Genomic DNA, 16,315 nt, shown 5'->3' with positions numbered 1-16,315 from the left:
AAGTACTACCCAGACACATACTACAACTTCATGCATGTACTAAATGTTTGTATCCTTTGCTCACAATTGTTCAGAGCTCACAGCCGATGACCTACTTCAGCTGGATTTTGTTTGTTGTTTGCTTTTGTGGAAAGTCCCCCAGTCAACTCTTCTGTCTGAACACAGACTGGGTGAATCCCTAAAGGAAAGATTAGATCTGTTTTCAGGTATCAAGATATAAATGTTAAGTTCAATATGAAAGCACAGAGACCATAACAAATCAGCTGAGCCAGAAAAGCAGCATAAAGTTCTTCGCAAATTTTCTAAAAATTGTTATTAAAATTGCTCTGACGTTAACACAAGTACATACGTATGTGTGGTTTGTTTTTACCAGGCCAGATATAGTATTGGGACATGCTGTCAGCTGGATCAAAGCTTTGTTTCCTGTATCTGTCCTTAGAGCAGGTTTGTACATAAAGACATGAGAGCTTGGCTATACCGGGCACTGCTAGATCTGAGACTGGAATTAAAATGCCAGGAACTAAGCTGTCACCCCATGTATTTGGACGCTCGTCAAAAGCAAAAATTCTGAACTTAAAAAGTTGTCACTACCACATTCCCTGCAACCATACAACACCCAACCTGAGCTCAGAGCCAAGTTAACAGCTGTCCATGATGCCATCCCCCCCAAAACCTGACTACATGTATCCCTATTCTAAACAGATCTCATGATTCATGGAGCAGCATAAAACACACCATTCTTGGTGAGCCACATAACTCTTGTCATTGCAGGTCTTTGAATTCTTGACGAAGCTTTTGCAAAATAATGTTCTCATGCATGTGGAATGCCAGTGTTTACAGAAGAGACAGGGAGAGGGTGCACTCACGGACACGTCTGGCCCCATCAAGCCTGCTCGGGAGTGGACGTCTATCAGTTCAGAAGTCAGTGACTCGCACGAGTCATCCATTCCTCATTTTCATTCCCCCCGACAGAGCCAGGCTCTGTCTCTTCTCTGCAGTATTTACAGCGGTGGAATCTGTTTATGTCACACAGATGTAAATGTTTATACTTGATGAATGCTGGCTGAGTTTTTACAGTCCGAAAAGATGTGTACAGTTTTGAATGTGTGGAGATAGTTTAGCTTAATTTACTGTCATCATTAGGAATGTGAGATCTGTCTCAGACACTAGCTATTGGTTTTAAAGCATGGTGCCAGGTTTACATGTTTAAGAGTGGTCTGTTTGTAGTGCCAAACCCAGCAGCGGCCTTGTTAGGTTCTCGCCTGCAAATGCCAGCTGATGTGGAATAAATTAAGTGCTTTATAGTTTTTTATTTCACCCTTGAATAACTTTCTTAAAGCCTGTTTTACTGCGGCCACATCTTCAAAAAAAATGCACTTTTGTGGAAGTACAACAAAATTAACTGGTGGGTACAGTATGTTAAGTTATCCATAAGGTAGCATGATGACCATAATGGTGAACTAAACACAGCTAGTTGACATTTTGGTGAAAGAGAAGAGGGGCAATAACACCTTTGGGCAGAGTCTGCAGTCTTAATTTGTTAAAGCCATTGTCCTGAGCTCTTTTCAGGAGGCGAGCTATTTATCATTTAGGCGGCCGTTATTTTTAATGAGTCTGTTATCATTCATTTTAGGGCATCCCACCTTTCCTTGACACAGATAGTATTTCTTTTTATATAGGACAGAGGATTTATGTCTCCCTCTCCCTTCAGCCTCTCTTCCTCTCTCCCTTGGCTGGGAGCTGTCAGCTGGATGGCAGTTTGGGAAGGTGCGGTGGTACACTCCACTCCACCACCCAGTACACTGGGGCTACGGGGCTCATAGAGCTCAAAGTATAACCTGCCTTTGTGAAATCACTTACGCAACAGAAAATGTGCCCATAATATGGCCCTATTCTTTTCTCTCTGTTCTATAAAGGAGGTGTCACCTGGTGCTTCAGCAGAGGACATGAAACCTTTTTTGGCTACAGGTTCAACCATTATCATGTTGTTTCAGTGTAACAGAATACAAGAACATATTTCGAAATTAAAATCTCTGGGAGCTGGAAATCAACAACTCTAAACTGTGAATAGTAAAGAGCAGCAGCCTTGACTTGCCAGACAGACTCTAAATAGGTAACTGATCTTTAAAGATTCATACACTATCTGTAATGGCTGCAGCCATTTTATCACTTTTCACCTGCTGCTATTTGCTAGTTTTATGCCCCCCACTACCCGCTTCTAGTATGTATTTTTGTATTTATGTATTTTATCTATCTATTTTTAATGTACTTAATGTACTGCTTTCATTGTAAAGTGTCTTTGAGTTCCCTGAAAAGCGCTATAGAAATAAAATGTTATTGTTATTATTATTTCTTGCGCCACCTGAAGGCAAAGAGATTTACAGCAACACTTCTTTATAGCTGATATTTTCTTTGCATGTGCATTTTTTAGCTTATAGATTCTATACCTGTGTCACCCGTTAATAAATTATGAATAAAAATGCATAAATAAAAATACTAAATGAAATTAGAACATTGTGTCACACTAACACCAAATTAATATTTAAGGGGTAATATGTAGGTTTCAGTGGCCACTAGCGTTGCGGTTTTATGATTGCAACCAGGTGTGTGCTCGTACGCATGCTCGCTTGAACTCATGAAAGCAAAATCAGAAACACAACTGCTTTCATACATAGAGCGGAACACCGCCACAAAAATCAAGAGGTAAATAGCAGAAATACTGCGATAATGTCACAAAGGCATCTACCAGGAACGTGATCTTGGACGTATTTGATTGGCCAACGCTGTGCCTCACCAGGTGACATTGTATCGCATTGCAGCGGAAGTTGAGCAAGGTTTAACTTTCCAGTGCGTTTATGTGCTCTTATGTTGGAATGTAGAATCAACATGAAAACAACAACGCTACTGGAAAGATGTGTTGGATTAGCATTATCAGAGCATATACACAACATGCAGACATCTAGTTGACTCTACATGGACTCTACATTTCTGTAGAGACATTCTCTGCCTGCTCTTGTGTTAAATACGGCCACCATTTGTCCAAATTTCCATTCTTTTATTACTTCTAATAAACCAGACGACTACTACTACTAGTACTGCTACTAATTTTACTCGTTGTTGTTGTTCTTCTTCTTGTTCTTCTTCTTTTTATTCTTACTCTTCTTCGTATGTATTCAAGGTGGTGACTGTAGAAACATGGCGGCGCAACATGGCGACTTCCATATAAGGGGACCTGTGGTATATGTAGATAGAAACGGCTCATTCTAAGGTAATAAAAACATAACGGTTCATTATGTAAGGTTATGTATATTATATTGCATTTCTGTCAATAGATCCTCCTAAATAATAGACACTGAGCCTTTAAGTTTCATTAGATTTGCAAGTTTAAAATCTCCGCAAAAATCAACCCACAAAGACAGGAGCCATAAAAAGAGAAAAAGCTTCAGTAACACTCTGACACACCTCAAGACTGTTTACTTCTCTTGCCTATAGGTGGCGCGGGTTGGTCTGGACACGCAGGCCTGAAATTGCTGGCGCTGCAGTTCAACAACTAGATAAAATCAGACGGGCCAGGTTTTAGGTGCTTCACATTGCTGCTGTAGACCACCCATGGTGCTCCCAAAGTCACCTTTTCCAACTTTTGAGATCACGTCAGAGCTCAACATTAGTGTCACTTGACTAGACATTCTCTCGGATTCTCCACAAGTAGGGGATTGTTTTTTGTGATGTTAATTAATGCAGACCCAATTGTATTAGACAGTATTTGAGTGTTTAAATTACTGCTGTTATTAGAACATTATTATGACATTATTGTATTACTACTAAAATCATTTTGCAATGACACTCACTGTACCTCCTGAGAGGCTGAGTCAGAAGTGGCACTTAAATACAATGTTTTTACATGTCTTCATTCATTGTAACATTAGACATGTGTTTGTACATGTACTGGGCTATAATGCCTGTTCCCTGAAATGTTCATCCAGGCCATATGTAGAGTTGGCAACAAATTGTAACTGTACAAACTGTTGGCATCTTGCTCACGCTCTCAAATGCACACACACACACACACACACACAGAATTGGCTCAAATTTTCTCGCTATAACAGAAATGACCCGACAGGTTTTGCACAGCAAGATGTTTTCTGCTCTACTACACTTGTGAGGGTTTGGTATCAGGATGTCCACTCAGTGCCAACACTGCCTCAGTTACTCACAACATCATATGCCACTACTATACATTTCTATGAAGGCCTCAATAGAATTCATGTTTTTAATTCTACCTAAGAAAACATGTCTTAATCTACCAGATGATGCTTACAGTGAAGGCCTGAGATGTGAAGTGGGATAAAGTAACAGACTGCTTAACTAGATAGGCAAAGCGCCCTTCATTGAAAGTTATTGCCAGGCAGCCGGGGGTAATACATCATAGCTTTTGTGAGGACAATGCTACGAAGCCGAATCCAAGTACAGATGCATCATAGTTGCACGGTGAGCATTTTGTTACAAATAATGTTGTCATCAATTTTCATCTTTTGTTTAAACATATTAGTCTTTTGGACAAGATAGGTCATATTTCAGCAGGTTGATAAATTTTCTCCCTTCTCCTCTTCACAGAATGTGCACTTAATTAATTACACAACCTTTAATTGGACAGATTATTCCTAATGGTGGTACAGTGCTAAATGTACAAACTCTGAGAGGGCTCACAAGTAATTATTTTAATGCCACTTTCCCAGCTAGCTGTAATCAGTATATTTCAAATAATTAGTATTTTTCATAGGATATGGTACAGATTCTCTAAAATAGACAAATTACATTTACATTTGTGTGATATATATTTTTTGCAGTTGATCCCTCATCTACTGCATCATTTCCATGTGCTGAGGCTGTACAGTGTTAAGGGGCGTATAATCACCCCTTGATATTTTACGATATCTGGCGGTATTACCTCCTGTTTAATTACCTCAGTAATGTGCATTGATGTACATGATGGATTTTTACGGAAGCCCACTTCTTAACTATCGGATGCAGCGACATGAATGATCATCACTGCCGCAGTGGTCTTAAGAGATAAATTAATAATTGTGATAGAGGAAGCGAAATACAATTAGCAAATGCATCTGTGGTCTACTAAAGAAGACAAACATGAACGCATGAATGCTTAAATGCTGTTGTATCACTTAAACTGCTGATATCAACAAATCATTTTATTTCATGTCATTGGTAAGAAGGTTTAAAGAAATAAACTTTGGCTTGTTGACTTGAGCGATTCAGGCAAAAGTACCTCCCCATATTTATCTAACTAAAGACCACATTCTGTCAGAGTACACAAACAATCTTAATTGACCTCTGTGAGCCTTCCTACTTTGCACTGCTGTGGAGGTGGAACAATTTAGAGAGGAAAAAGGGGGAATGATGGCGCTGTTAAAACTTCACAGCTTGACTCTGAGATAAGGAGAGAGTGGTTGAACTAATGGCCGAGGCCTGGTTTGAGGCTGCCTAGGCCTCAAAGTCATATAATTCAAAGCATGTATGTCAGGCTTGAGCTCATTACCATGACTGATCATACTGTCTACCAGTATCCTGCCCGCCTGGCACCCAAGACCTGCAGGTGGTACTTTATCTAACGTCCATGTCGATTTTTCACAGAAAATTTTCCTCGGCTAAGCAGTCCGAAATCACCGCTTGGCAAGGAACAAAGAGCAACAACAATGTACTCAAATGAATAGTTGAACAACTGCATACAGCTTTTGTCCAAGGCAAAGAGAAACAACAAAAACAATGCAGTTGTACTGGGGCACATCAATTTGCTCTTTTATTGTTAGAAGAGAAGACTATTCCTCCTCAGTGGTAGTGGACAATATAATACCATAAAGTGTATTTCATGCATTTTTTATGTATGTTTTTGCGGTGAGCGGCCAAATACCACACCACAATTCCATTTTGACAAACGCTGATTTCATATATCTAAGTGCTCAAATGCCCAAAAATCATGCGTCACCGACCATCATTCTTCCCTCTCCGGCATCGATGGATCTTTTTTTTGTTGTTTTCCCCTCATTCTCCCCCCTCTGTCTCTTGTCCTTCTCTTTTATTGCTTTGTACAGCAAAGCACCATTACTGATCCCTTCCAAAGCACAAACTAAAAATCTATCCCGTTGTCATTTGCTGCACCGTGCCATCTATCATCGGGGGTGCTTGGCAGCGTCTCCATACGAGAGAGGAGGTGCTGGAACAGGAGGCAGAGTCAAGGACTTTCACGCGCAACAAAAAACTTGTCACAATTATTTATGGCTCTTGCTGGGACACATAATAGGACACATCAAACTGCTGTTTTTTTGTGTGATGAGCGCCCTCACATCGCTGGCTCCCTTGTCGAAGTGGGTCACAGGCATCTCTTGCCTTACACATACAATTTCCAAGACAATGGCGGAGCACTTGGGGAAGTGACAGTGACAAATACTGGAGCCCCCACGGAAAGCTGGGCAGGCTGTTACATGAGTGATTGCGCCAATAATCATGCGGAGTCGTCACGTGTCTGTGGAGCAGGAGGGAGATGGGCAGCAGGGGTGGCAGGGGGTGGGAAGAGACAGAGAGAAAGGAGAGAGAGAGAGAGGGAGTATGTGAGTGTGTGTGAATAAGACAGGGAGGAGCTGGGGGAGCAGCAGGCCTGTGTAGAGAAGTGGCTAACAGGTCCTGGCAAATCATTTTTTATTTTCTTATCATCCATCTCCCACTTCCTCCCCTCAGATGAGTTGCTGCTAAATGACTGTCACTTTGGACGGTGCTGTGATATGTTCTGCTATAGCGCCCGTAATTGGGAAGGGGTCACCAGAGCCTGTTTCTCTATGTGACCTTTCTTAAACTCGGCCGCCCAGGGAATTGGGCAGAGCCTCAGATTAAATTACTTCTCCAGCGCCTCGGCCCTTCACCTTAAGTGCTGGCACTTGGCTCCAGTTCATGGGAAAGAAGCTCCTTGTTCTCGCTTCAGCGCTTCAGGCACCAAGCACAGACTTGCCCGGTTTGCCAGCCTGAGCTAACAGGAGAAAGAGCATCGGCCTGTGCTGTAGATGTATTGCCAAAATACTTTGTCTTTACATTGCACCTACAATTACATTTCCAGATAGGAAGTCACCACATTCAAAGTGGATCACATTTAAGTACTTCCTGGTGGTTTGTCCACAGCAAAACTGCTATAAACATTCAATTTTTGGCCCAGACGATAAGGGATTTAGAATAACTCTGAGGCTAATTTCTTTATTTCTTCTATTCGTTTCTGCTGTTGGTAAACAACAACAAAGAGTTAAATGTGTAATCATCAGCTTGCTGTCAACAATATACCCCCACCTCCTCCCTCCCGTCACCACTTAAAAAATGGCACATTGACCTGACACAGCAATGTGAGGAGAGAGGCAGCTATTCACTGCTCTGTTAGATATGATATAATGAGACGCCACTGCTCTGAAAGACTGACAGAAGAAAAAACACCACCCAATTGTTCTCCAAACATTGTGGGGACGTCTAAATAAAAATGTCACATTTTGGCTCACTATCATGCAAATTAATGGCATATCTGGCTGTAAAATAGACATTATGTGAAATCAAATCATCTCGGAAGACATAAAAATGCTCTGATCAAGTGTTCGTCCTCCCCTTTGAGAGCCTTCAACAGCTCGACTACCTCCTCAATTACTTTGGGTGTCAACAGACAGCTATCTGCAATGAGGGCATGTTTTCCCACATAATGACAACTGATAGCTGGTGTCAGACAGGTTATGCTTTTCAATTTGTGTCTGGCAATAATAACAATTACAGCTCATGCAAGTCCTCATTACATTACAGTATGAATTCATTTTGCCGTGCATATTTCCCAAAACGCTCATCTCCACGCCCGTCATTTAAGATAGACAGCAGGTAGGACGACGGAGAATGGAAAACAAAATGGTAAACTTTGTGTTGACCTTTGACTTTGAGAAGAATCAGTCCAGCGAGACCAGCCTCTGATTCACTTTGGCTACTTGTGAAATGTAGGAAGTCCACCAATCCAGAAAAATCGAGGGATTTGGAAAATATGGCAAAATCAAGCCTTTTGGTTATTTAGTGAGACAGATTCAGTTAGTGGAGAAGATTGTATTGTTGTTTAATTAATTATAACAGAAGTCTTTATTTCAGCATCTCCGCAGCATGGCAGGTGTATGCATGTAGAGATGAGCAGCAACATTTTCAGGCTCTTGGCAGTGCAATTTGCACTAAAACAGGTGGTGTGGCATAGATTTAGGATCAGACCGTTTTGAATCTACACACACAGACAAATATGTGCAATGTTTTTTCACATAACATTCCAGATGACATGCTACACCATGTGTTTTAGAGTAAAAGGGACTGTAGTGGGATTTTATCAAGGCAGGTGGACCCATGTTCAGCCACATCACAGGCAAATAAATGGCATGACTTCAGCTTGTCAACATCAACAACTTTGTAGAATAATAAAGAAAGTCAGATCAGCAGTTTTGTTTTGTCAGAAGTCAAGGCTACTGCACTGAAAAGTTGTCATTAATTAATTCATTTTCCCTCAATTGACTAATCAATCACATGGAAACTGGTTTCAGTACTACACTAGTGATGACCAGATTAAATTAATTCAGCAAATTTCTGTCTCAGTTTTGAACTTTGGTTCAGTTCTGGATAAATAAAGCAATTTGAGGTGTTTTATTGCTGACCTTTGCATTTCTCCGAAACTACCATCATTTGCGATAACCCTGAGATAACCCCAGACTCCTGTAATTAATTCTGAGGTTGATGTTAAAGGTACATTTTCAGGTGTAAAATTTGAGAAAGTACTTGAAAAAATGAAAATAAGTGAAAATGTATGTTACCAAAATGTTCTATCTGAAGAATAAAATTGTGTGTATATGTATAAATAGCAGTAAATCCACTTTAAATTCTATATATTTACACCACAGAAATGCGGTACCACTGCTTAACCATGAAAGGGAAAGGGTTAACCAAACGATTTTGAGAGAGAGAGAGAGAGAGAGAGTGTCACATTACATGACTTCTGGGTAATGAAGTCCTTCAAAACAAGACTACAACTTTACAGCCAAGCTGGCAGATCTGTGAGGCTGCACTGAGCTGAATGCTAACGTCAGCATGCTAGGATACTGATGTAGCAGGTTTAGCAGGTATAAGGTTGACCATATTTGCCATCTTTGTTCCTCATGTCAGCATGCTAAAGTTTGCTAATTAGTACTAATTAACACAAAGTAAAGATGTGGCTGATGGGAATAGTCGTGGGAATTAAGGCTCTTTGAAGGGAGCCGGATCTTTCAGCTCTTCATTTAGTACCACTCCACTGGCTGCCTGAGTTACATTCTTATTTGTTGCGGGATAAATATGCAAGATTCTTCATCTGCAATATATTCAAATATTCTGTCAAATTGATGGTTAAAAAGTGTGAAATGTCAAGAAGAACTGTCTTGTAATAAAAAAGTATAGTATGGTTAATAAATAATTACACATTCTGAATATTTCAATACGTAAAAGTAATTAGTATATGTATAATTTGTTGATTATCATGCTTTCTTTTACCATGTGGGGCCAAATCGGCCCTCAGAAGGGAGCCGGCTCCCATTGTTCGCTCTAATAGAAAAGTTATGGGATCACCGAGTGTTTAGGATTTTACTGTATGCTTGTACCACATTTCATGGCAGTCCATTCAATAGCTCTTTAATTACTCAAAATCACAAATGTCACCCTTATGGGTGGCACTAAAGGAACAGTCAAGTAAAATTTTTGACCTACTGATGATAATAGATGAAAACTCAAAGTCAGTAGGCTTTATCCTACTTCCTTTGGTGATTCAGGGGAACATAAATGTAAAAGTTTTCATGGCAATCCATTGAACATATAATTGTTGAGATATTTCAGCCTAGAAAAGAGTTGCGGACCCATCCACTTGACTGACACTGCCATCCCAGCCACGCCATGAGCATTGTTAAAAAAAACAACTGTTGCAATATTCAGACTTTAGGTTGGGTATGAAATAACCCTGCAACGCTTCATTACATTCTTTGTATAATTATTTTAGTGGGTGCTGGTGCCAAAATAAAGGCAAATAAAAGCTTAGAAAACTGTGTATCTTTTAGTTTGTTTGGTTACATTTCATTTTGTGTTTGTCCTAAACTCTAACTCTAGTCTGTTTACAGATGTACTGTTATACTGCTATAAAAGATGCGTTAGTTGTGGGTCATTGCTTTTGTCACTTTCTCTGCAGCGTCTCCTTTCTCTGCCTGGCATCCAGCTCTAGATCCAGATCTAATGCAGGTCAAAGTCGCTGCCCTGCGTCTGCAAACTGGCTTGGCATATACAACAAAGACAGACATGTCTCGGCTCCATTTAGAGCTCCATGGTTTAAGGCCCACCCACTCTGAAATGCTTGTTTTCATTCTATGACATGGACTACGGGTCTATCTGATGGGAATTTCACCAAATGAAGCTCTTAAGCAAATTCCTATATTTCTATCATGGGCGCCAGATGTAAGGTGTCCAAAGCTGACTCCAGTAACAAATAGATGTGGAAATAAGCAAAGCACACCAATTTCTCTGTTGTTGGTTGCAAGAATCAACACAAATGTCTTCATCTACTCCCACCATTCGAAGAAGTAACAGATGCGTTAGCATAGGAGTTTAGTGAATTTGTGTATTTTGCCAGGAGTCAATCGCACTGGTACATTTTATACCTTTTATAGTATTGTCAAAGTTAAAAGAGAAATATGACGTCACGTTGTGTCAATCACGTTTACACACAGGCTCCAAAATTTTCATCTGTCATTCAAGTTTTCGGAACAGGTTTGATTTATCTGCGGTTTTTCGCATCCATCAAAAACACAGAATAGTTTCATAACCTACTTTATAGCCTACTTTCAACAGGTCGGATACACAGCGATGTTAGCAGCTCTATGAGGCTGTACTTATGAACAGCAGTGCTTTGAACTAAATGCTACCAGTGTTCAAAATCCTTTTTTAGTGTGTTAGCATGCTAACATTTGCTAATTAGCACTAAACAAAAAGTACAGCTGAGGCTGAATTGAAGGTCATTTGGTCATAAACCAACGCACTGGAAAATCTTAAATTTTTACATGATGATGGCACAAATATGTGTACCAGATTTTATGTTCATATTTAAATTTCTCAACAAAATTTCTCTCCACTCTACCACAAATGTGAACCTCATGGTAGTGATAGACAGAAAGTCAGGGGATCACCCACATCAGAATTCCATGACAGTACATCCAGTAGTTGTTGACATATTTCAGTCTGGACCAAAGTGGTGGACCTACCGACCGACCGACCGACATGTTGCTGGCATGCCTAAAAAACTCACTGCATGAAGTTGAGGCTACCCAGCAAAGGCCAGCCTTAATGTACCTGCGTGTAGTACTCTACTCACCCCTGAAACAGAGATGTGACTTTTTGCTGACCTCGCTGCGTGAAAAATGAACTGGTCGATGCTGGGGCCATGAACCTGGGGTGTTGCTACTCACTGTGCCACCCTGCTGTCCAGGAGGCTATAATTTGGTCTTGGTCCATCAGTTTTTATGATCAATGTCAGACCACAGCAGGATTAAGAAAAATAGATAGAGGCTCTATAACAAAGTGCTCTAACACACATTTATTAATGACATTGGAAAACCTAAAGGGTTTGTGCTGACCATATATACTGGTGTTCCATACCCATGTATGGTGTGACTGGAGGCCAGTGCCGGTGGGTGCAACAGGTCCTCAGAGGCACAAAAGATTCTTAAAATGTTCAACAATGTACTGGTCTAATAATAATTCTTTTTAAGACGTGAGCTAAAATGATTAGGACTTTTTGAAGTCTTTAGTAAATGCTTTAAGTGGTCAGCATTGAAGGGTGTTTGGGGAATTTAACATATTCCTCCCATATCTTTTCTAATTCTGGTTGATATTTTCTAGCGGAGGGATTGCATTGCAGTGGCATCCGTCTGTGTCTGCTTCTTTTAAACACCATCCATGTGTGGCCAGAGCCGCACTTGACAATGACGCAGAGTGATGCCCCCTCAAAAGCAGAGAAGAGAGGGTATCTGTGATGAATCACGTCCCATGGAGGAAAAATGTGTTAAATAGTACTTGGACACTGCAGCATGATAATTTTCTATCACAGCAGCCTATAAGTATCTGACAAGCCCTATGCTGACTCTGCAGTCTGTTACAAAATGGCAGGCGTGCCCTTTATCTCGGTACATGTTTCACAGCAATTGGACAATCAGCCACTGCAGTGAAAATCCATAGTATTGATCGGCCTGTATCTTCTCTATAATTCTCTAGCAGGAAATCCCTGATGACAAATTATATCTGCACCAGTTTTTGATTGGTGCTTTGATGTAACTGATCTCCAAGGGCAGACTGAGGAACTGGTTGAGGCTTTATTAACTGAGTCTAACCTGGCTCTTCCTCGTCTCACACCTGCCCAAAGCCAGACCTTCTGTCAGACAGTCAGACTGCAGGCGGCCACTCAAAACTGCTTCAGTGATTCTGAATTTACGGCTACACATGCAGGCCACCTAACATCATCACAGAGAGAAATGCAGGCGGGCTGTTCGCGGGGATAGCTGGCTGTGAAGGTGACTGTCTGCCTCTTGTGTCTAGACTTGAAGAACACACACACATGCGCCAATACAAGCGTGACACAATAAATCTTGAATCAGATATTGCACAACTTTTTCCTGTTTATTTCTAGATCAGGGCAAAGTCATTGCTGTATTTCATTACAATTTACAACGTGTATACTGCTTTTTTACAAGTGTATCCGGAGCTAGTCGCTGCCTTTTATTATGACTTTATAAATTGTGCAGCAATGTTAAGTTTCAATTTACAGTCAATGTAAGCAGTCATTTCATTCAAGCTATTCCTATGCCATTTCCCATGCATCTGCTATAATGGTGCCGCTACAGTGGGGCTAGCCATCTCCTCTAATCTGCTGTTTATGAATGTAAAGCAAAGAGGTGGAAAAGGCAGCACAAGACAAATTAAATGCAATAGTGTTCTCTATTGATTCTAAACAAACACACATGCTCTTTCTCACTCTCTGCTTTCAGCACTTGATGTGTATAACGAGCCTTATCATTATGCACTATGTACTACTGCCTTCTTTCCTCAGTTGATAACCCTGACCACAATACACTGCTCAACACACTGGAGTGCACACATCAAGAGGCCTCTTCTAATCCTGCCGGGGTACTTAGCAGGCATCAAAATTGGCGCAGAACTTTTACGAAATCCACTGTCATAAATCCAATGATTTTTGAAAGGAGAAGGGGAGAGAGAAAGTCCTTTATTGGAGAGTCGGGTGTGTGTGAGGGGGGTGGATAATGTTGGACATAATCCAGTCTCTGACAGAGGAGGAGGGGGAGCCAGCATCGTTTACAGAGAGGCATATGCTCCCTCCCTTCACACAGACATGAACTACAGCAAAGCAACCTTTTACCAGCCAGTCAGAGAAGGATAATCTTTCCCCTCACAGCACAATGCAGGAGATTACATGGAGAACATGTCAGTCTGCACTGGATTTGCTAGACACTAGATCTCTTGTCCCTATCGATTTGCAGGCTGCTCATTCATGTTTTCACACGGGTCTCACAGGCATAGAGGCCAAAAGCATATGGTTGGGGAAGCAGCCATTCTTTTGTTTCTGCTCTCTCACCCTCTTCGTGTGATTGGGTGTTTCAGTTTGCGCGTGTGTGTGTGTCGGTGTGTGTGTGTGTGTGTGTGTGGCGGTGTGTGCTTTGATTTGCACCAGCATTTGCACATACATGATCGCAACGGTGTCAATGTAACACCTGCTCCCGGGAAATGGGTTTTGTAATCACAGGGCAAGTTAACCTCGACACCACAGACTGCAGATGTTGTAATCCCTGGTGCTATTCTGTCGCTGTTGATTTGCTTCGGCACAAGCACAATCTTCGCCCTCATTTTAGGGGTTATAATTTTCCCTAAAGCTTTGCATTATTAATCAATTATTACATTGCACGCCCTAACACAAATAACAGAAGCTGCTAGTTTAAAAACTGCTGGACCCAGGTGGATAGGGCTTTCTCTATCATAAACAAGGTTCTTACCTTGTGTGTTTTTTTGTAATGCATCAAAGCAATTTAACTGACGGAAAGAAAGCTCCATTGCTATTAAGTAAAGCAGCTCAAGGAAGAATAGCGCTTTTATTTTTATAGGACTCATGCCAAAACATGTACACCGCCTTGACAAGTTAGCAAGTCATCGTTAGACATGGTTGCCAATAAACTGCTTGTTGCATAATGATGCTATTAAAGGTGGGGTAAGCGATTATCTTCAAAAATACATCTTTTTGTTTTTCAGCAAATATCTCCTCACAGTGTGCAAGCTGTCCATTCTGTGTTCACTTAAAATCTGGCATTTGTACAGAGCCCTGGCTCTGTAAACAATGGCACCGCCAGGGGGGTGCAAGGGGGTGGCCCCAGTGGCTCCCTCTGGCAACGAGCAAATGCTACATACTGTTTATAATATGTAACCCCTTGGTTTGAGTTAAAAGGTTAATAGCAGAATACAAGTGTTCTCATTTTAGGCTCTGTCACTTTAAGAGGGTAACCTCTGACCCTGAGGTGTGACAGACTGTGATGTTTATTTTAGGAGAGGCCTCCGATTCGTCCATGTAGATGGCAATCACGTTTCTAAAATTGTGACTGGTTAAGGGGCAGGACTAACAGGCAGAGCGCAACGGAGTAGACCGGTGTTGTGCCGAATGTGTGTGTTTTCTGTGGAGGCAGCAACAAGCTGCAGAAGAAAGAAAAGTCTAATTAGACAAAATTTTGTCACACTGCTACACAGTTTTGTGTATTGTAGAGCTAATAGTCAGCAGATAGCAACAGGTTAGCACCATCGCTAACATCAAGCTAACGTCGTACATACACTGGAGCCCCTGACAGCGCCATTTGTGACCGGCTGTTAACGTTATGCTTCGAAGGAGACGGTCCTGTGCCTGTTTTCATCTTCATCTTTCTGAGAGGATTGCAAAACATGAGAATAGTGGGAGTCATCTGGACGACGCTGTGAAACTGGACTCAACGTTACTTGCGCCCAACAGGCGCTCCAGTGAGTAGCACAACAAACGCTGCGGGGCCACGACAAGTCGGCAGGCTTTCTGAAAAACTTCAGTCACCCAGAAGTTTGCCCAGAGGAAAAACCGCCAGGCCGCCTTTCTGCTAACGTGAGGCCTTAGGTCTGGTGAGTGAAAGCATCTTCTATCATCCTGACTCTGCTGCTGGTCCCTGCATGAGCAAATTGTTGTGCTGGATCGGTTGACACTAGACTACGGATTACGGCTGTTGTCATGATGTTCTTGTCATATAGCCACTTTCATACTGCCTTATTATTCGGGATTATTAGGCCAGTTTGCTGGCTTGCTGCGCTGTATGAAAGGTACAGAGCTGGGAATGGGATATATATTGGCCAACATTCTTTCCGTTTTGATTGCAGGATCTCTGTGGAAAGCGGCTATAGAAAGGCTCTGGATCCCTAAAACGTTGTCTGTGCGCGTCGTTGACTTTATTGGTGTTGAGCATACTGCTCTTTGCTTATGGCCCTGTAGGCTCATTTGTTCTGAGCTTGGTCATGTCTGCTTAAATATTGTATTTTTTATCTAGGTTTGTGACAGTGGTACTGTAACTTGTGTCAATGCACTTTCTTTCTCTCTCTCTCTCTCGCTCTCTCTCTCATGCTCTAACATGCTGACATGTTAAAAAACACAGAAGCAAGGGAGAGTATTGTAGTTTTACTGGTATTTATGTTTTGAAATGGTTGGTGCCTCACCATTTTTACATTTTACATAAATATGACACTGGTCAAATCGGTTGTTAAAAAGTGGGATATTTCAAGAATAACTATCCTAGTTGTTCGTAACAAGAATAATACCAAACTTAGTATGTTAACAAATAATTACACAACTCTATACAGACACATATCGTATATTTCAACTTGAATTTAAAGAAAAATATTTATGCTCCATGATGTCTGTAATCTTGAGTAGGCTTGTTCCCAGTAAATGTTTTGCTCCTCCCCATCCATGCACTCCTACAAATAAAAGCTGTATTTGTCTTTTTAAGGCAAAGGTTAACTTGCCTATTTAAAGAACAATTAATTGCCCCTGTATAATACATACAGATAACACATCAAAAAGGATTTTTATGGAATGTTAACTGAACTGGTTTTAGTCTATGGACATTAGACAATTTTAACAGTAAAATAAGAAATCAAAGTATATCAG

At 41.1% G+C, this 16,315-nt stretch overlaps 1 protein-coding gene across 3 annotated transcripts in view; it reads right to left on the bottom strand.

Moving 5' to 3' along the window:
• LOC123975244 (teashirt homolog 2) overlaps positions 1 to 16,315 on the bottom strand; it is a 105,477-nt gene that overhangs the window by 73,143 nt on the left and 16,019 nt on the right. Inside the window, exon 3 of one of the 3 annotated variants that reach the window (XR_006826012.1) lies at positions 5,812 to 6,538. The exons of the other annotated variants lie outside the window; for them this stretch is intronic. The gene's annotated coding sequence lies outside the window, so the exon portion shown is untranslated. Of the gene's footprint in view, positions 1 to 5,811; positions 6,539 to 16,315 lie in introns of those variants that run through there. 3 annotated transcript variants of the gene reach the window in all.

The sequence above is a fragment of the Micropterus dolomieu genome, linkage group LG08, assembly GCF_021292245.1.
Source record: "Micropterus dolomieu isolate WLL.071019.BEF.003 ecotype Adirondacks linkage group LG08, ASM2129224v1, whole genome shotgun sequence".
NCBI classification, from domain to species: domain Eukaryota; kingdom Metazoa; phylum Chordata; class Actinopteri; order Centrarchiformes; family Centrarchidae; genus Micropterus; species Micropterus dolomieu.
Note: the sequence above shows the minus strand (reverse complement) of the source record. Positions and strands in the feature narration are given on the sequence as shown.